We start from the raw sequence: 22,527 nt of genomic DNA, 5'->3' as shown, positions 1-22,527 counted from the left end.
CATCTCTAATTGGGGAAATACTGCACCAGGATGTGGAGCAAATGCATTCCTCCTTGCATGGCATACACTACTTAAACAAAGCACAGATTTGCATACCCCTGTATTGCACACAGACAATACGTGGTATATGACTGCGACTCAGGAGCCAAATGTCTCGAGCAAATATGTCAGTAAAGGAGCATATCAGTCTGAGGTGAATGCAAGCTGCTGCCTGCATGATAAAAGGAGGTGGCAGCCCTTTCCTTCAGACCCAGCCTAGTCCTTGAGCGTTGCAGTGAACTCTCACCTTCGCACCATCAAATCCTAACCCTGGGTGGGCAGGGGGTGCAGGGAGCTGCGGGGAAGGGAGGGAGGGCAGGCAACACAGTGTCTTTGAGTAGTGCTGGAGCATAAAGACATTAAAGGACCATCAGCAGCTCACCAGCAGAAGCCTGCATTTATTATAGCATAGCAAATTTCCAGAGATGAGCTCCTTTCATTTAGGTCTGCAGCTGCTTCTGACATCTCCCAGCTGAAAAGGGCTGAGCATTCTCGCAATATTAAAAACTCAGCTTCTTTTCCTCTTGAAACTGGAGAGAGGAAGAGCAATAAAAAAGTGAAATAAAATAAATAGTCTGCTGCGTCCTACGTGTTTACTCTCAGGCATACGAGGACTGTGTGAAATCTAACACGGTAACAAAACTGGAACCAAAAGATTTGTTTCTAGAATCTGTGCTCTCACCGAGTGTAGTAAGCCTTATAAAATTAAATATGTGACTCTGATCTTTACGGTAATGCTGTGAGTCATCCGCTAATGGTCAGTCTCCCCCGGTTGGAACTCATTATGTGTTGAGACTCATTAGAAATAAATCCTTTTATCAGAAGAATTTAAATTCCCACTGCTTGTTCCAGGTGCCTAAACAGCCACGGTCTAATTAACTAATGATGCTGGCCAAACTGCAAAAACACGTTGTTTATCACTTAAGATACTATACACACACGCAACATCCAGCATCTATATTGCTGGGCAATATAGACAAAAGATCATGGCCATTAGATAAAACATTAAGCCCATTTTCCATAGGCATGGGTCAGAAATGACACAAGCACTACATTTGTCATATAACCATCTAGTAAATGAGAGTGCACTTTGCAGCAACCTATAGGTACGCACAAAGCGTGTATTCGTGGATCAGGAGACGACTCTTGTTTCTACATCAGGTTGCTCTGTTCTCACTGACGTGGATTTGCTGTTTGGCTCCACGAGCACCTCGTTCATCAATACTTGTTGCATTCACAATCTCGGTGCCACAGAATGATGGAACTGAGGAAAACAACACTTTATCAGATAGGAACATTAATATCTCTCGACTGGAAACAAATTGCCCAGGGGGCCTGCCTGTTGCCTCCGAGCAGAAGAATGCTTTGAATGAAACAAGGCATCTAAAGAAATGTTTGATACTGGATTATATGGACTAACGGAATCATGCTACACAGATTGAAATAGAGGGCCTTCATTTTATTCTTTTATAAATCCGAATGAATGGTGTTTAAAAAGATACCTATAGAAAAGATTGAGCTAAGGGGAAAAGCTTTCAGCCATAATGTGAAAAATCCTCTGTGATCTACAGGCAGTGTTAAGACATGCTAGTCAACACCAAGAAACAGCTGCTCCTAAGGTTTAAAAAAAGAATTGATTAAAATAAGTATTTCAGCTATTGCAGAAAAGACCAAATGAAAGACCCAAACCAGTACTGTGTGTTATTGACATACTAGAGAAGAATACAGAAAATAAATGCAGAACTGAAAAGCCAATGAAATAGGATGCTAAGAGAATTTTTAGAATTCTGTGCCTTGAGAAAGTCAAGAGCATTTTTTGTTCCCAATTCAGAATCAAAACAGCACTTCAGCTTTTTTTTTCTCTGAAATAAATGTGGAGATTTTTTCTCTAGGTCTGATATGTGTGTTAACAAAGGTGAGAACACGAAAATGAACCTGAAGTACTAAATGTCTTCTCTCTCCCAGCAAGTGTAGGCAGTGGAAAACCTGAAATATTACGATCCCTGCTTCATCCAAGCTGCATTTAGGTGACACCAGATAGGTACCGTGTCCCCAGTCCTTCTGGAGGCCAATTCAAAATGCATTTCATACATACGGACACAATGGTTAGGAGAGACCTACAGCAAGCACTGAAATGTGCCATCATTCTTCCTTGCCCATATCCCAGGGAAAGAACAAGGCTCCCAGCTCTCTAGAGCTACACTGGAGATACACACTCTGGTTGCAACGAAGCAACAGAAGGCTTCGTTATTTTTGGCCACCTTGGCTTCTTAGGAGGAGCTTAGATTTTTTAAAGACATAAAGGAGCTTTTTCATTTCTTTTTTTAATGAAACTGTCAAACTTCCTCCCTCTCCTCCTTAGCTGATTAAATAGAAAATCAGAAAAAAAAAAAAAATTCCCCATGGGGAAAAAAAAACACATTTTTTTTCACTTTATTTTTTTTAACAAAGAAACAAACAAAAATTTTATGTGGAGCTTTTTCACTGAATAATGTTGGGGAAAATAATTTTCATTTCAGGTGAAACCTACCCTGCTCATCTTTTATTTTATTTTTCTCCAGAAAAGGAATCCTGTATTCACTTGTCTTTGCCGACACTTTAGTTCCTGGAATGACAGAAAAATGTTCCCAATCAATTATTCTAACACTCTTGTTTTTTTGAAACTCATCCTTACTGGCATACGATTTGATGTCTGAATTGTTAAAAAGAAAACCAGAACAAAACATAGTTTCTTCTTGTTGAAAACAATGAGTACATGATTTTTTTTATTGCCAAAGGCTTTGGGCGCTTAACCATAGTGTACTCATAGCTACCATTGCTCCTCCCCTACCATATAGTGATTTTCTATCTCGTTTATCACATCAAACAACTATCCTTAATATTTATGAATTATCCGACTAAAACGACAGGTTTTCATGATGTGTATTTTCTGGCTTAAGGGCAGAACTCCTACTGGTGTAGATAACGCCCACTCACTGAGAAGAGCTGGCTGAAAGTACTCAATGAAGGATTTCTTGAAAGGGTTTGGCTTTGGTTTTAGGTCATTTTCAGTGAACATCCCACATCAGTGAAAATGTCGCACTGAAATTCCCTTTTAATTACAAAGGTTCATTTCTCAAATCAAAATGGCTTTTCATTTCAAAATGGATGCTAATGGACAGCGAAAAGACATTTTCCTACAAGAAAAAGTTCTTGACCTCCCACTGTTCTTTTTCCCTAGCTTTTCTACATTTTTGGCCCACAAAAAGATTCAAGTTGCTCACTCTCAGCAGAAACACTTGAATTATAAATATCCACACTATGTTAATTCATTCATGATTCTTGCAAATGTGGAAGCGGTTCCTGTGCCTGCCCCTCGGAGCAGCCCAGCCGCCCTCTCCCAGCAGAAGAGGCTCTGCTGGACGCTTGGGAACGCCAGGCTTGTTTGCATCACTCGGCAGAATCCAAGTCCCAGCACTCCTACTTCTGTTTTCATTTTGGGAGCAGATCAAAACCATTCAGTTTTCCCCAGACAGATGGCATAGCTTTAAATTGTGACCGCATTGTCCGTATGTGTCCTGTGCAGTGTACGGGTTATTTCATAGGATCTCAGTGGCAGTGGGCTGGCAGCACATTGTGCCTTTGTTCTGCTCCTTGGCACTTTCCTAAACGTCTCCCCTTTGGCAGAGCGTGGGCTCTCTGTTGGATCTATGTCACCAACGTGTGTGAAGCCCCGTCATGTTTTAAATGACAGAAATATTAAGAAAAGGGAAAGGAAATACAATAATAAATAAGGACACGCTCTCCCCCTGTTGCTGTTGTGAAGGTACTATTTGCTCAAAGTGAGGAGCTGGAAAGGTGATCTGAGGGGCATGAGTTTTAAAATGACGAATTTGTTTATTTTTTAAAAGCACTACTCACTTCTGGCACCTGTTCTGTCAGGTCTGCGCCATGGGATTCCTGCCCACCCCTGGGATATCCAGCTGGATTTCCCATCAAAGTGCCACCACAAACCAGGTCCTCCACAGAAGCTGAGTGGGCACAGCCTCAAGCAGCTAAACTGAAGAGATACGATTCGTCCAACATAATGCTTTTGGTAAGTATTTTTTGAGTTCAAAACATGATTTTTGGGCTAATTCCAAATAGCAGCTCTGGTTCATCTGCAATCTGTTTTCTGTTCACCCTTCTGCAGACTCTCATGCAAGGTAAATATATTCTGAAAACTCTGTCCAGCAACAGCATTTACCTGCAGATAGGAGTTTGTTCTGTGTCCTCAGCAACAGGTCAGTGCCTGTAGGGTTACAGTTAGGCACCAAAGGCAACATCACATCTTAAGTAGCCAGATTCACCTACACATTTGATTACCCACTGACATGGAATTAAAAATGAACACTTTATAACCCCAGAATGCTCAGGATGATTATTTTGCAAGTAGAAAACACAAAGCAGAAATTCAGAGACAAACTGAGTAGCTCAGTCAGCTCCTTCCCTTGGCTACATAGCTGTCTTTGGATTAAAATGCTAAGATTAAGTTATCGAGGGTAGATTGCTGTCAACTTTATCGGCTGTGTCTGAATCATATGATCACCCACACAGTACTAAAGCAACTCGGTGCACTGAAATCAATGGAGGTAGGCTGCTTTACACCAGCAGAGAACTCTCCCTATGCCTGCACCAATAATAGCTGTTAAAAACCTTAAGTGGGCTTACTAAGGGGCGAGGGAACGGGGGTGGAAGCAGTTTCTTGGTAAATCCAAAATCCTGGCCAAGGATCCAGAGGGGGATTATTATTTCAGTAACTCTCTTTCTAGCTGTGCTAGCTGTGTTAGAAAGGCGTTAAACTCTCTCCTCAGCCAAGAGCACTTTGCAATAATCAGTTTATGAAAAATTCAATTTGGCAGAAAATTCTCGGCAGTCTCTGCCGAGAACTGTACTTATTACACCTCAGTCACAAGTGGATGGTCAAAGGTAGCTCAACACATCAGTCTCTCCTCCTCCATGGTCCTGAAACACACTCAGCAGCACTGGAGGAGGGAGAAGGCAGCGTTGTGTAACTAGTCTCCAAAACCCAGACAGCCACTTAGGACAAGGAGGAGGAAATAAGGAAGTCAGAAGTCAGCCAGATGCAAAGCTTCTGGCAGGAGCTTCCAGGTAGAAACTACGTTTGTGTGGGCAAAAGAAACAGCCTGCACCCTGTCACGACAAAATATCCACCTGACTGGGAAAAATGTAAATGATGCTGAAGTGATAATGAGCACTCAAGTCGATTTCTTCCTGAAATGAGTCACAGCTGCTGTCAAAACTCCATCAATCTGATTGCTGTAGCAGGGCGAGGGGAAAGCTCTCAGGAATGCCACCTGAAAGCCTTTGCTGTGCCAGAGGCATCCCACCAAGCTCCCAGCATCACAGCAGTGGGAGCATCCTGCCTGACGTGCTGAGACCAGGACTTACACCTGCCTCCTGGGGAGAGGCAGCAGTCCTTCTGCACACACAGACCATTATGTTACACTCCATTGCTGCTGGTCATATTAGTAGCTTCATGACTAGCTTAACTGTTTTTCCACTAGAAGGCATTGCTGGGACCAGGAAGAGTAGGCTGGAGAGGAGACAGATGGTATTTTCTCTTTAGTTTTGGTGTTTGGAGAACAGAATTTGCACAGTTTGTTCTTCAGTCAACCCTTACTCTTAGGATAAAAACTGTTACCGGCCAGAACATGAATGGTTCTGAAACATGCAATCAAAAAAAATACCTTTTTTAAGCATGCAGAGGGGGAGCTTTCATCTTAAAGAGCTACCAAAAACAAATTCCTGAGGTCTGATGCTATGGTTATTAATCAGATGCTTTGGGGATATTAAAGATTCTCTCTCACTAACACTGAATGCAATCATCCTTTCTTCCTCAAGATTTCCCAACAGATCATTAAAGTCCTGAAGCTTCTTTCATTCTTAATATGCACCGTGATTATCTTGTATCTGCAGAATTCTTCATACCTAGACTTTAATATCTTCCTCTCTCCAGCAGATCTCTTCTTCCTTCAGCTTGGGTTCCATTTAAGGTAACTGTCATTACTTAATTTGCCCTTTTATATAAATACATGCCCTCAGAAGGTCAGCTACATTCTCTGCTGGCCTGAGGAAGGCAAGGAATTTCAAAATTCAGCCTGACATCTGCCCCACCCATATTCCACTGATTTACATGGCATTATTCTGTCATGGGAACATTTAGGGTAAGTAAAAGCCTGAGCTGCAATTAAACGAAATCTCCTGCTCCATTCGATGTGAAAAAAAAGATTCATAGAAACACAGAATTGCAGGGGTTGGAAGGGACCTCTAGGGGTCATCGAGTCCAGCCCTCCTGCTAAAGCAGGTTCCCTGCAGGAGGTTGCACAGGCAGGCATTCAGATGGGTCTTGAATATCTCCAAAGGAGACTCCACATCTTTGGGCAATCTGTTTCTGTGCTCCATCACCCACACTGTAAAGAAATTCTTCCGCATATTTGTGTGGAACTTCCTATGTTCAAGTTTAAGCCATTGCTCCTTGTCCTATCACTACACACCACTGAAAAGAGTGTGGCCTTGTCCAATTGCCTCCTGCACTTTAGATATTTATAAACATTAATCAGATCCCCTCTCAGTCTTCTTTTCCCCGGGCTGAACAGACCCAGGTTACTCAGCCTTTCCTCATACAGCAGATGCTCCAGACTCTTTAGCATCTTTGTCACTCTCTACTGGACTCTTTCAAGGAGATCTCTCTTTTATGTACTGGGAAGCCCAGAACTGGACACAGTATTCCAGGCCTCACTGGGGCAGAGTAAAGGGAGAGGATGATCTCCCATAACCTGCTGGCCATGTTCTTTTTAAACAACTTTAAGTTGCTCATTCCCATCTTCCTGGCTGTACTGGGAGATAGACAAATAGTACAAGAGAGTCACAAGGTGCATGGGCAGCTCAGGTGCAGAATGAGACTTTTATGTCCCTTCCCAGTTACAGCAAGCAGATTTCTCTGAACAGAAGCCTGCTCAGAGATGGATGTTGCAGTGAGAGCTTGACATAGCACACTGTCAAAGTGACAGAAGGCTGAATTCCCCTAAGACCTGAGAAAGCCAGTGACAAACCTTTGGAAATGTTGGGCGAGAAGGTAAATGTTATTTTACATACACGGAACATAGGCTTCAGGCAAATCATGTTTGCTCAAGGAGCTTGCAGAGCTGCAGAGCTGAGCTGAGACAGAAGCCATGGTCTGCTCGAACCAATGTCCTCTTGCTGTGCCTCACGAGCATGCATACATGTATATTGTCTTAATTAAATGTCTCCAAAATCCAAATTCAAAGCATCCTTTCTTTTCCCACCCCGCCTCCACCAACCGCCTCTCGCTCTGCTCAAGGTGTAAATAGGTCAGGTGTTTCCATGACCACAGTGAACCAAATAAGCAGTTGGGGTTCAGCAAGCAATGTGGATTTTTTAATTGTTCCCGTGCCAAGTAGCACAAAGCAAGCGGCCCCATGCTGACAGTGCCTCACTATCTCCTCTCACTGTGGTGCTGCTCATCAGCTGGCATTGGCCCCTTCCCCCTTGGAACTGCTATCTCCTGCAAGCTTCAACAGGCAGCTCCCCTCATGGGGTAGTGCTGATGAAAAGTACATTTCGCACGGAAAATGTCTCGATGCATCACCACTGCAAGTACTAATTGCTGGTTCCGACGCAGCATTGAACCGGTTTGCACAAGGTATAAATGAATTGTGACTCACTGCCACAGAGTGGTATAGAGGCCAAAAGTGTAAAATAAACCTGACAGCAAATTAATGAGGGGCATATCTAATAAACACGGTGGTTGGGATGCCACACCATACAGGAAGTCCCTGCACCTCTAAGTGGCCCAAAGTGAGGAGCTGCAGCACGAAGAGAGGTTTCTGTAATTATGTCCTATTTCTTCTCCAGTATCCCTGCTGCTTGCCTGGATCCTAAGCTAGATCTAAGCTAGATGAGCCTTTAGTCTCCTACTTCCTCACAACGAGACAAGCTGGGACGAAGAGTGGAGCTGATGGCTCTGAATGGAGTGGTGCAGGGATGCCTCTGACCTCAGCTTGTGGCTTAGAGTGAAACATGCAAAACACCAATGGGATCAGCCCCATGCTGCCTTTGACCGGTTCTCACAAGGCATCTTCTGATTTCTGATTTTTCCCATGCAGTGAGTCACCTGGTTACTATGGCACAGATCTGTTTTCACTCAGCAAAAAGCACCAGATCTTTCATGCATCACAAGTTACTTGTCAACAAAACTGGTCTTTTAAGACTGCTTTATCTCCCTTTCCAGGGGCCAGACATGAGAATGTTTACTCTGGCTGGTGTTGCTCATGAAATCTCTGCTTTGAAAACGTCCCATAACCTGCCACCAAAACCAACCCTGTCTCTGCTGTGCTGTTCTGTGAAGCCTCCTTGTGATGCAGAAGATTTTGTGAGGGGAAGTGAGAGCAAGTCAGAGAAGTCTACATCAAGAGCTGCTCCCTCCTGTACCCAAACACAGCCAAGGAACCTGCTCAAACCTCCATAAAGAAAGCCTGAGTTTTCCCCACATTTTTCTACTACAGTCTTCCTTAGATACAATTTTTAAAGAAATCACCTGTGCTACAATTCCCCTCCCTTTGGTAGTCGGGCACATTAAGGACATTAGGGCCATCACCACATCACCTGAGCCATGCCGAAGCCGACTCCCACTCTTCATGGCTGTTTGTTTGCCTCACTCACTTGGGGCCTGGAGCTCTTGGCCTTGTGTCACCACTGTCACACGAAGCCAGTGCCACCAGTGAGCAGCTCCTCCCTCTCCATGAATCTTTTTCTCGCACACCAGTGGGGCCTTAATTTTTGGGGTGTTGATGAGATCCTGACACTCTCAGAAGTGTAATAGCAACTCCACTTGGCCCACCCTTCCCCAGCTACTTGGCTTGATGCTGCTCTTAAATCTCTGATGCCTAGAAGCATGAAAATGGGAAAAGGTTCTAATTTCACAGCAATATTCTTCAAATTGTCATGTGAGACTTAGTATTTAGCCTCCAATCTCCCTCAGAAACCTGATAAATACACGCTCCCAGTTTGAAAATACTGATTTTTTTATCTTCTTTTTTTTTTTTTCTTGAGTGAAAAGGAAAACAAGGAGAGATTTTCTTATTTAACAGCATCAGATCTGGCATAATACACAAATATGTGCATAATATACAAGTATTTCATGTCATAACAGATAAGCTTTACTTATTCATTGGCATTAGCAATGTCCACGCAGCTCTGGGAATAGCGTGGTGTTGTTTCAGCTCGTTACTGTGCTGTCAGCAAAAAGACAGCAGTAGGGTTGAAATTCTATGCCAGATATGTGTGCGCTGCTTGCAGCCTGCAGTGGCAGCAGCACTTTCCTAGTCCCTCCATATCGACCCTCCTTCACGGCCACTGATGGGTGGCAGTAAAAAAGGTTATTTGGAAAGTCAAAGAGCACACAGCTTGGGGAGTAGCAGACACGGTGCTACTCTCTTAATGTTTTCTCTAATCTCCAACAAATTGTATCACCCAGGATTACTTATCTGTAAATTAGGGATAACCATATTCACAACCACTTTGCAAAGCATGTCAAATCTACAAATAAAAAGAACAATAGCAAAATAGATTAAACCAGTGCTATTAGCTATCCATCTTCTAGGGAAACTTTCTCCACTTCTCAAATAGATAATTAAGGTAAACATGATGTTGGAACTAATATATTGTACGTGTAATTATCTAATCCCCCTACATGCATTTCCTCTAGCCCCTTTTTTTCCTCACGTGTAAAATGTGGTATTCCCGCTTATCAACAAGATTTAGCCCTATTAGGGTTATCTGTAACAAAGCAGTTATCTGATCGTAAGAAATACAGGGCTTAGAGGCCAACAGATTAATGAAGGGGGAACATAGTGCAATACTATGGAAAGTATAGTGCAGGATTTAATATTGTATCCAGTGGTTGAAAAGTCTCTCATTATAATCCTATGATGCCAATACCACACTGAACAGCAAGTAATCCTAAAATCCAGTTAGCATAGGCTTAGTGTGCTGCAAAAGCAGAGGAAATAGGAAAAATATATCCAGACACATGGAGCTACTGTAGTTACGAGACAGGTTCAGGAAAAAATCTTTGTTTTCATTTGCAGACCTTGCTTTCTAAATGCTGGAACTCAGTAGGCCTATGTAGTAACTGTTGGGCCTCTGCCCAATACTGTAAATCAAATGATAGGTCACGACATGCCTGCTCCAAAATAATCCTCCCCCCTGCCAAGTCCCGGAAACCCTTATCATGGCTAAGAAAATAGGAGATATGAAATCAGGTGCCCTAGAAAGTGTTGAAATTACACATTTTCTGAAATGACAGGTTCTAAAACTCTGATACAAATGCATGAAACCTCATGTACTATGCCATTTAACTTCAATGCCAGTTTTTAAAATGTGGACTCTCTTGGATTGTCCTATTGGTCCCACTGCAGATACCAGCAGCCCGTCTGGAAGGGATCATTAAGTGCTCTTCTGGCCCCTGCTTTATTCATCAATACTGGATAGCTGTCATTACACAGAGTGAGACCTGCAGAAAATACACTGAACCACATTGTACTTAAACACTGAAGCTATGCAGAAAATTTTAGCAATCTCATTCCTTGACTGTTTACTAAACCACACGTGTATTGTAGAAAAAAGTTTACTATGGAATTTCTTATGCATTGTTTCAGCATTTCTAATGAAAATAAAAGGGCCCTTTTTTTCACTGATTTTAGGAGTTTGTGACTACTACAAAATGCTAGAAATGTAGCCACTCCTTTGTGGTTTTTTTTTTTTAAATCAAGAATTGTTATGCTAATCTGCTTCTTGGGAAATTCCTTTCAGATCACTAACTCAATTAACAGATTTCTTAATCCAAGTCTTTATTAATTTTGTAATGAGGCATCCAAACAATATATAGCTATCCAGCAAAAAATAACTTGGAGGACCCACCAAACTTACCATTGCAGCAGCAGCAACAGAAATCTGTTTACTGCATTCAAGTTAAAAAAAAATTCATGAAGAAATGCAAAAAATTAAATAAAATTTGATTACTACTGAAAATGGTACATAGAAACATTTGGAAACCCAAGAGAAGAAGTTCAGTCTGTGGCCTTTGATGTATCACCATGCATCACATATAATGTGTCCATGCCTGGGGCAAACTGTCTGATTGTCTCCATCTTTGCGGCAGCCCTGATAACAAGTGCAAGGAAACAAAGTGTTATAGCCACAAATAAAACAGTGGGGCCTCAGCTCTAGATGGTGACATTAGACAAGATGCAAGGGAAGTTGTTTTGTAACCTTAGCTATGACAACTGAGAACCTACAGCTGCAGTAATACTTGACTTGGGTCTGGTTCAGCCTTAGATTACATCGACTGCATGCAGCAAACAGTTTCTTCATGCCTGCCTACTATGAACCCCTGCCTCTTTCCCTTAGAGAAAGAAAATCAGAAGCACAGCCTGGAGGATCTATAGCAACATGAGCTTATTTATTACCCGTCACTTCTATCCAAACATTTTCTACTGTGTCAGACCAACCATTTATTATATCATTTCTCTGTGAGATCTCAACATCGTCCATCACTGCTAGTCACCTGCCCTGCTCTAGCTCTGGGCCTTCGCACTGCGCAGGGATTTGCACACGCAGGTGCTGGGCCCTGCTGCTGCCTTCCATCTCGTTCTTCCATTACCATGCAGCCTGCCTGGAGCTGCCAGCGCATTTTTAAGGGGTTCAAAGGGGTATCTATGAGCCTTCCCCACCAACACTGCTTTCACGTAGGAAGCGTCAACCTGTCTGTTTTGTAAACACATCACCGCCTCATTCCTTAAATAAATATATGTAGCAGATGGATTTTTCTTTCCCTGGTAAGAGCCAGACTACCTTCCCGTCCTCTCCTCCATGCACATGCTCTGCTGACACCTTTAGCCCAAAGGCTGGCTTACATAGACCTTTATCTGATCTTTCTTAACTGCTGTGGGGAAGAAGTGGACATGTAAGCAAAGGTGCAGCCATCACTGTAGCAGCAAGGGAGAGATGTCTGAACTTGCTAGGAAAATAACAAAGAAAACCCAGCATTAGGTAGATCTTCCTGTACTTAAGACAAAGCTATTTAAAGGTAATCAGTCATAGTGAGAACACGTTACTATTGTCGTGGCTTGCTGATGAAGGCTATTCATAACAAATGAGACAAGAAGAGGAGGCATGGGCTCAGCAGACTCAGTTCCAGCTGGGTATGCACTCCTCAGACCTCCCCAAAGGATGGGTGACATAACCTACTAGAGGGTCTCTATAGCTAGTAACATTGTTCACATGTTCTTTTTTCTGTTTCTAGTAATTTCCCCTCCCTCTTTTGCTTTTCAGGAGGTGTGAGTTTGTAAACAATACACAACTGTAGCTGTAAATAAACTTGTCTAGAAATTGCCTTTGCTCTGGGGAGCATCTGGTGGAAAATCTGTCCCAGTCTTTTCTTTCCAGTCTCCTTGCCAAACAGCCTTTCTCCCTTGCTCTATATCTCTGGACTCTGGTGAAGAGTAGACAGACCACCATCAGATCTTCTGTGTCAGAAAGGGAAAGGAGTGTTCCTGTACAAATTCACAGATGTGCAGGATTGTCAATATATGACAGAGGGGTATCTTGCTTGCTTACTGGCTACTGCCAGCCTCAGCAGCAGCAGTTCAGGATCCTAAGAGGGCTGACCTTACCTAGCCCGTGCTGTTATGTTATACAAGTCATATTCTCAAATGCACACATGTATATGTTCCTTTGGCCTAGATTTTATATAGCAGATGTCTGTAACAGCTGATGAAGCAAAAGGAATTGTCTTCTTCAGTACCTCAATATGTATGTTATTATAGTATATTACTCTATTTCCTTATCACCATATTAAAATAACCTGACCAACTAATGTGTTTACAGTATCAGAGGGGATTCCTATGCTGCTTAGAAATGTAATTGGATTTTCTCATTATGTTGCAGTGATATTACAAACTAAATACCCAAGAAATTACTAGATTATGATGGCAGAGTAAATTATGAGCATAATGTACTACCTAATGTGATACAGAAACCCATAAAACCATAATGTCGATTTCCTATGAAACTGATACATAATTTTAATAAAATAATAATAAAAAAGTATCATGCAGATAGAGCAATGACTGTTTGACCTTATGAAAGGTCAATTGTAAAACTTCTTTGGATATGCCCTCTAACTCATATCCAAGATCAGTGATGTGTGCAAAATAGGAGATGCACTTTTCTCAGGCTTCTGCAACTCTGAGCGTTTGCCCATAATGGTTAAAAAAAGCCCACAATACAAACAAGAAAACAGACAAAACAAACAAACAAAAAAAAAATCACAAACAAAAAGCCTTGCTGCTCTGTCTTTGGGATTTTCTGATCTCCCATGTCACCTGCACCACTGGAGATCCACATAGATCACCTGTTCTTCCCTAGCTGGATGCAAGATACTTTGTAAGGCAATAGAGACAGCTCTGTAGAGACCCAGATTGCTGTTCTCTCATGGGACCTTGCTGGCAGTGAAATCCACTTACAAACTGCATTTAAAAAATGGCATCACATTTGCAAATGACCTCTCTGCAAGCTGCTTGGAGAGACACTTTAAAAGTTGCAAATAAATGACTTTCAAAAAGAGACAGCCATGTATTTTCTCTGTGCTTCTGGTGTGTCTCCTGTCAGCATGACACCAGCAGTTAGCCCTGACCCAATCCTGCCCAGCAGCTCCTGTATTTCCTCTGTTTTGTGGTACAGCAAGTTCTGCTTCATAAAGGATGGGGAACAGAAACCAGGCTGAACTGGCACTGTGAAGCATACAGGGAGCCAGAGAATGGCTTGGCTGAAAGCGTGAGTCAGAGGGTAAGAGATGTATGGGATTACCATAGTTTACATAGTGTCCTCATTGCCAAACCGCCATGTCAGGTCCCCAGCGCAGCACCGGCTGTGAGAGGTGACGAGCAGCAGGACAGTAGTAGAGTTACAGTAGCACCGTGTCCTCAGTCAGAGGTAGTGCCAGGAAGAATCCACAGACCCCAGAGAAATTCCTGTGTGCAACAGTAAGCCTCTGTGTTCCTTCAGGCACAACCCAACACACAACTGTAGCGAGTAGCACTGAAATAATGCAGTTTCTGTCTTCTAAAGACCATGTTCTTAATTTTATGGTCTTGGGCAAAAACCTCTCCTAGAAAGAAACTTAAACTGCACCTAGAGACAGCAAATGCTTGTGAGGCAAGGCCTTCCTCATCAGTTTTAGGTTGTGTTTCTTTGGTCTAGATAGTGCTTACTCATTCCACAGCTTCCCAGAAAATAATTTCACCTATAGATGGAAACAGTGAGGACAGCGCTGATCCAAAGCCTACCAAAGCCAAGGGAGAGGTTCCCCCTGGTGCCCGTGTGTTAGGCATCGATCTCGCTGTCTAAGAATACTGCAGTAGCCAATCTTGTGCCTTTGGTCATCATTTCAGAGCAGAACTCCTCTGGTGTGCCTGCTGGCCCTGCCTCTCCCTGTGGTTGGGGAGTGGGTCACATAAACGCAGTAGGCACCAGAGTGCCCTGTGAGGCACTTCCCACCTCCTCTCCAAACTTTATGCTCAGTAAACACCTCTGCAACATTTTGCTGGTTTCACCAAAAGAAGCTATCACTGTTTCAAGAAGAAAACAAAGGATACAGGAGACTGTCAGATCCCTGATCAGGCAGATCAGATACTTTCAGTTCTGAGCAGCAGCACTTCTCACCTCCCTTCCCACAAGTGCAGTCAGCATATTTGATTTCTTTCTCTATATCTCTCCCATGTTTATTATTAAAACACGTCATCATCATCTAATCACCACTGGAATTGAAAGTAATTTTGCACAGGAGCATTCTAAAATTAGAGAACTACAATTAAAATTAATGCAAAAAACAAAGTGCTCATGTTTTGCTGCGCTGCAAAGAAACCAGGGCCAACACATAAGCAAACACAACCCCTATCTGCTCACCAGCAGTGCTGATAGCTGAGTTTTTTACTATTTTTTTCAGTGGATCCCCCCCTGCGAGCAGCGGAGCTGTGCTGAGGCCTTCTCCTTACCCTGTCCGCCACACTGCAGCGGTTGCATCCAAACTTGTCAGCTTTCCGCACCACAGACCAACGGCTCTGCTTCTTCCAGGGCACCCTCTGCCCGGCTCCACGTCCCGCAGACAGCTGAGGCGAGCTGGGGGGGCCGGGGCATGGCGGCGATGCGATATGGCCCTTCCTGATATAATGGGAAGGCTGCTGCCAACGCCGGCACTGGGCCGGGCCGGATTCCAGCGCCGCGGCCCTGCTGCACCTGTTGCGGGGCACAAACCGTGACAATCAGCTGTGTGGCTAATATTAGCCAGGAAGAAGCGTGATCTGGCCACTGAGCAGCCCTTAGGGAAATAACTGTCCTTCTCTGCCTCTAGTTAAAGGGAAAGCAAAAAGGAGTAAAGTGCTCCGGCCCCATCAGCTGGAGGAAGCGAACAGAATTCCCAGAGCCCTGCACAGTCCTGTTCAGTTTATCACCTCAGACAAATCAGCCCTGCAGCGGTTGTTTCAGTCCTTCCAAAACAGCCAGCCATGAACAGAGGAGGGTACATCAGTACCTGCTGCCCCAGCACTGAGGATCTCTGGTCCTTCTGCAGGCAAAACTGAGGCCCACACCATCGCACTACCTGATGGCAGGCATCACCCAGGGCCACCGAGAAAGCATGGACACATGGCACTTTGCATGCAGTGTGGAGGCACAACAGGCCAGCTCTATAAGTAGTTTATAAAAGTCAAAACCAAGAAAACTTCCCACCCAGCATAACCTGCAGTACTAATTTACCCTGCTTAAAATAAAGCACTCACAGCACTGGGCCACTTTTCTCTTTTTAAAGGAATTCTTGCAGCGCTTGGTTTCTGCTGGACTGTTGCAGGGATCTCTGAGCACTGGGGCCACGATGATGGTGTGTACTGCCGCAGCGCTAAGCACCAGAGGGCAGCTGAAATACGAACGTGAGCTCCAGCTCCAAATCTCCGACTGAGCAGTTCACAGCAGATCCTCCTCTGTCCTGGCTGTGAGCTTTTTTTTTTTTAAAGCATCCATTTTGATTGCCTGAAACGACTCAGTTCAAGATGAAAGAGTTTAAAGGCCCCGCTTTCCGTGAGACCTATCAGAAGGGATGGGACCTGATGGTAGAGCACTTGTGAAGAAATATAGGTGGAGACACTCTCACACTGAGTTGGGAAGGGCATAAAGCATTGCTGCAGGGTTCGTGTTAGTTGGATTGTTATTTTAAGCCATGTCAGGAACCAGATGGTGCCTCTTCGAAAAATGTGATTATAAGCTAAAATTACAAAATATACCAGAAGTACTTGTGAAACTGTAGGAGAATTAAAGGGACAAACACTGAAAGTAAATGGAGAGAGACCCTGGCTTCTGACAAAGCAAGCTGCTGCAGTCTGAGAAAGATGAAATTAAACTGGATGTTTCCACTTCTGCAAAACGTGGGAGGCTCCCTAGACAGCTAAATTAGAGAGAAAATGTGACAAAGATGAATCCCTACATTCCCTTTGCATCCTCTGAGTAACCCCTTTTGTCCCTGGGGAAAAGAAAATTGATTAATTTGCGCAGCCAAATCTCTCTTTTGGTAGCTGCACAGAGATCAGGCCAAGATTTGGGCAGGTTCCCTCCTTCCCCACTAGCTCTATTGTTTGTTTACCTGACTGAATCTCGATGGGCTCACCAGTCTGCAGTAGCCAAATACGTTCTACCCTAACTATTTGAGTCATTCAGCTTTAAAAAAAAAATTTCACTTTGCCGGAACGTCTATCTTTAGACCAAATCATCAAAACATATTTAGTATTTAAATCTTTCAAATGGTGTTGGCAAGTTACGAACATTCTCGTTGTATTTTACAGCATTTCAAAGAAGAGATGTCAGGTGATGAGAGTGACATATTCCAGCCTACCAGAGAAAGGAACATTTCTCTTAAGGAAATTCAAATTGACTTATTGCAACCCTTGTAGTACATATCAAAGTGGAACGTAGGAAGCCTGGTTTGTCCTGATGTGACACAGTATGTTAAGTAACCCTGGGTAGCCACCTATATAAACAAATATCTTTGATTTTTCTTTGCTTTGTTCAGTTTCTTTCAAAGGCATTAAGCTTACTGAGGAAGAAAATTACAGCTTTCCTTAAAAGAAGAAAGCATCAGACATCAGCTTAATGAAGGATGTTTGCTGTTGAGGCACGAGTTGCATATCCATTTCAGGAAATGTTTTAGTATGACCTTAGCTAGACTTCACATCACAAACAATTTAAGACCAAGTGAAGACAGCAGCTAGCTGCAAAGCTTGACTGAAGGTAAGGCACTGTCTCACCTTTGGGTGCATTGGGATTTAGCTGTCTCCTTTGCACTTATATTGTATATGGGGCTATTTGCCAACATATGTCATCAGAAGGTAATCATGTCAGAATAAAAAAATCAGATGCAAAGTCATATTCTTCAAGAGATTACTAATAAATAACAGAGATTCAGGAAACTACTTATTTACTTTTCAGCCTCAGCTGCCATCCCTCTGCTCTTGGGTCTATCAGCAAGTCAACCATTCCTGCAGGCACAGTCTGTCTCCTTACAGCCACCATCTCTCTGTAATTTAAGAACCTGAGCACAGCTGGTATCATCACTCAATGCTGTGCGAGCTCCTACAATATGAAACAAGCTACTCAGGCTCTAGCACGAGGCTAAAGTTGGACCTGCTCCTGTAGACATACCTACATGTAATCCCCTCAAGAGATTTTATCCTACTGTTGAGTTTTCTCACACATATTTTGATTTTTCCTTTTGAGTAGTATCACAGATTTTCTAGGGAACGTATGGCCTCTTCTGTTGTCATCAGCCTAGCTTGAATTGTGCTATCAGAAGGAACAGTACTAAAAATATGAGAGGAAAAGTATTTTTCAGTCTAGCCCCTCCAACCTCTGTACTGTTCTACTTTGAAACCTACGGCCAAGGATACAAGAGAACAAAAATAGATCAGATCAGATCCACAAGATTTATACATTCAAAAGCCACAGTTGGCTTTTGTATCATTGTGGAAGTGCCTCAAAGTTTTCACTGTAAGTTTCCAAATACCTGTAATTGGGTATACTTGATTGTACTTCAACCCAGTAACACTAAACAACGTACTCAAGGGAACATGTTTTAGCAGCGGGGTTGGACTAGATGATCTCCAGAGGCCCCTTCCAACCCCTATGATTCTGTGATTTTGTAAACATCCAGGTCAGTAGTTTATACTGAAGTTGGGGCCAATTTACCCTACATCTTACATCTTTTTTCTTTTTTCCTTTTATCAGAACACTTGGTGTTTAGATCTGCAACCCCGTATATGGAAATAAACTATGCCCCCTTCCCTTTCTGAAGGGACTTGAACCCAACATAAAGCCCTGCACTACAGCAACAGCTCGCTCTGAGGTTGATGTTTGCAAACTCTTGCTATTTTAGTAGAAGAGATAAGATAAATTCTTATGAACAAGACAAAAGCAAAACTCAAGTTTCCAGCTAGTCAGTATGTACAGGGGAATAGTCATATATTTCAGCAACTGGACTTTAACTTGGCAGAATGCCTTAATTGGGAAGCCAGATGTTTGTTTTTGAACCCTGCTAGCCACCCTTTAACTGCCCAAACACAAATTTGAATATTTTTATATAGACAGAACTATTCTCATCTTTGGTTAGTAATAATCATCAAGTGTTTGTTTTGTTTTGTTTTCCTAAGCGTATCAGTCCATCTGAAAAATAACAACACAACCACTTCGCTGTTGGATGCGCAGAATGTGTATGAAGTGTAGGGCTGTGCTAAGCGTGATGAGGCTGAGCAGTAGCTCCTCTGAACTGCTCAAGTCCAGAGGTGAGATTTCCAAAATATTCTGACTCTATTCATACAGAAGCCTGTAATTATGCTATCTGTATCACTCTGGGGAAGGCTGGATTGATCATCAGGTTATCATAAAATTAATTCCAGGCTGATCTTTACGTGACAGATTGGCCTAATAGTTTCTAAAATAACTCCTAAGGACATTGCTGAACCTACTGCCAGAGGAGCATCCCCTCACCGTACTGCACTGGAGACAGTGGTTGTGAATGTACAAAAACATGAATCTATTAGAATCCTTGTGTTCCCTTCGTTATGATTCGACAACTTCTGCAACAGCAAAGGTCAAAGGAGGAACCTAATCATATGGTTAGAATGGCCTCTTGCTGAGATATCTTAAAGAAATGTATAGAACATGAATTAAAGCAAGTCATGAAAGAAAGTCAAACATTTTCATAACTACACTGTATATTTTACCAGAAGATGAAAGTACAATTCCCAAACAGCACAGAGGTAAAAAGCTCTGATGCTTTTTGCTCACAATCCTGAATAGAAAGGGTGTTTCTGAGTCATACACAAATACAGCAACAACAAAAAAATTAAGTCAGAAAAGGAGTTTAGGACATTTAAAAGCATTTTATCAGTAGAAATTCATATTGTACTATGAAGAGTAGATTCAAATCCTTGACCAGGAATGCAATACACTTGATTTTTGTGGATTATTATTATTATTTTTTTATAAGTCACTGATGCTTCATCAGTGGAAGCAGTATTACTGGCAAAGGCAGCACCTGGTTCAGCACTGTACTGGTTACATTTCTGGAGCAGCACATCTAACTGTGGCATACATATTGCCTTTTGGAAACTTCTGTGCTTGCCAAAAATTCTCTCAGACAAAAGTATACGCTGGCCATAATAAGGTCTAAAATTTCCCAGCAGTTAATGTAACAGAACCACGACTAGTACAACTGCTGAAATGTGAATGAAGGAAATGAAGACACAGACAGAAAACTGACATAAAACTGGGGCACACAAGACAAGAAAGAGAATAGGTGTCGAGACAGAAACACCAGAATGCAACCCTGTTAGCAAACTGTGATGGAGTATGGAGGAAGAAATGGTCCTATGGCCTCACTTCTTTGCTTTTTCAGACCAATTCAGCATTGCCAATTGCGATCTCAGCCACCAGGGACTTGTGCAACTTCTGCTGTTTGACAAGAATCTAGCTGTACCGATGAGCTGACAAATCCAAAATGCCTCCCACCCCCAGCCCCTGCTGTGTGCCAAATTGCTATGTGTGCACTTGTGCACCACTTAGGATCCATCTCTGGTAGCTGCCAAGAAAGTCCTCTTGTCTCTTTTCTAGCAGAAAGAAGTGAGCAGAGAGAGGGAAGGGAGAGGGGAGAGAGAGAGAAGCAGAGGGAAAGGGAGCGTGTGTGCACTTTGAAAGCCAACTTTTATTTTTAGAGACATGAAGCAGTGCTCAAGCACAGCTTGTTTTCACTCCAAACAGAAGAGACTGCTCCTGAAAATATAAAATAAAGTTAAAAACAATCAGATGGTAGATCTGCTTTAGACAGGTGCCTAAAAATGCCCTTGAATGTTGTAACAGCCTAAGTGAAGCAAGAGGAAGAATTAAGAAGTCCTAATGAGCCAAGATGGGGGTGTTAAATTATGCCAGCTCAGAGAAGAAGAAATGGCAGAGGGAGCATGGAAGCAAAAGGATGGCATAGGAGCTCTCTGCATTGCCTTGATGCAGAGGTGCCCAATGGCCTCAACACCAATATGAACTGCCAATAAAGCCAAGGGTTCAAAGGAAGAGAAACTCACAATGGCAGAAAAAGGATCAGCCATGCACAGACCCTTTCCCTGGGGTTAATGGGATATCACCTGGTCCAGCAGTCATGTCATGTGGTGATAAGGTTGGCATTTGAAGAAAAGTAGTGATGCTTCTCAGTCCTGTGGGTGTTATGGAAGTATCTCAGGTCTAACTTGGATTTAGCTCCCATTTTAGAGATTAAATAGCATATGTACACCTGAAATACACCTAATAGGAAAAAGGATTGAATTGCTGTTGTATGAATACATTCATCTAGGTTTTCTGGTTGCTTCTACATGTACATTGCTCTGCTTCATGCAAAGGAACATATTCAGAAAGAAGCTATTCTGAATGACAAAACAAAAAGACTTCAAGCCAAACACAGTTCAGTCTCAGTTAACTCTCAGAAAGACACATTTGGATGATTTAAAGGATGATTTAGGGGAACCTTGAGACTATTCTGTCTCTTCTTAAAAGAAAGTGGACTTGAAAACAATACCATAAAAAGGAACACATCTCTGTCCATTTGCTCTTCAGGCATCCATATACTGCAATAATCTCTTTCTTCATTCCTCTTTTGGTAACACAAGAGCGAGTTTCCCTAAGTCACGTGGGGAGGTGTGGCACTGAGGAGCAGCCAATAGCCTGAATTCAGTTTCCCTGTAGAGACAGGCCCTGTGAAGCACTATTGCACATGCAGGTGAATTGCAAGTTGTTACAGATCCAGCTTTGAAGGGCAACTTTCACCTTCCATTCCTGTGCCCAGCCACCATCTGGCAAAAATGGAGCACAGCATTAGGAGCTTATTAAGGATGCTTGACTGGATGCAGCATTATGGCTTGTACAGCGATTCTTCTATTTATAAGCAAGATCTATTCTCCTGAAATATAACCACTTCCAATATTTGTAATTATTTTGCTCTTTTCTAACCAGGAGAAAAGAAAGATCTGCATGGAAATGAAAAGGTCCTCTGGATGGCAAGTCAGCCTGGGATAGACCTCCTCACTGCCAGGAACCCTAAAAACACTCAGGGCTCATAATCAGAGGAATCCTTTCAGATTTTCAACCTCTCATTTATGAAATGATACTACTTATATATTTATCGCTGTCGGAAGCTATTAGGAAGTACAAATACCTTCCAGATGAAGACCCTTCACATTTTCTCTTTAAAAATGTCAGTGGTTTTATATTCTTAGTGTTCACATTCATGTGTTGGTTAGCAACAGCATTTCCAGCTGCACTGAAAATGTCTTCACAATACAGAGAAGAGAGCAACTACAAGGCAGCATTACCAGCCAGACAAGCTACAGTTATATGTCACTCACGGTTCCCTTTCTGCCTCCAAATTATTTGTGAGGCTCATCCCATGATGCTGCCAGATACACCCTTAGCAGACCTTCTAATGGCCAACTCTTATTGTATCAACAAGTTCCCCTCTAAAATGCTTCCTACTTGTAAGCAAGCAAGAGCAAACTAAGATTATTACTGACTTTGATCCCTATTTCTGCTCTATTGCAATCATCTCCCACTCATTAGCATGACTGCCTCCAGTTCTGGATATAAGACATCTTTGTCTCTCTTAAAAAAAACATATACGTATATGTATGTATAGTATCAGAGTTTCCCCAATTCTCGGTGCTCATCCTCTAGCATTTTTATTCATGGATTGAATTGTTATAGAAGTTAACAAATCCCTCCTCTGCCCCATCAGTATCTGTTACTAGTCAGCTTAACTAGCAAGACTAAAGTGGAACCGAG

The 22,527-nt window shown here is 42.6% G+C and overlaps 1 long non-coding RNA gene across 1 annotated transcript; it reads right to left on the bottom strand.

The window, feature by feature from the left end:
- LOC110393393 lies at positions 248 to 6,224 on the bottom strand. The gene is made up of 4 exons (XR_002434989.1): positions 6,010 to 6,224; positions 2,570 to 2,644; positions 1,154 to 1,303; positions 248 to 569 (listed from the first exon to the last, which is right to left on the bottom strand). It is a non-coding gene; the product is annotated as an uncharacterized LOC110393393 (long non-coding RNA).

This window comes from Numida meleagris, chromosome 2 (genome assembly GCF_002078875.1).
Source record: "Numida meleagris isolate 19003 breed g44 Domestic line chromosome 2, NumMel1.0, whole genome shotgun sequence".
NCBI lineage: Eukaryota > Metazoa > Chordata > Aves > Galliformes > Numididae > Numida > Numida meleagris.
This window is presented reverse-complemented; position numbering and strand designations above follow the sequence as displayed.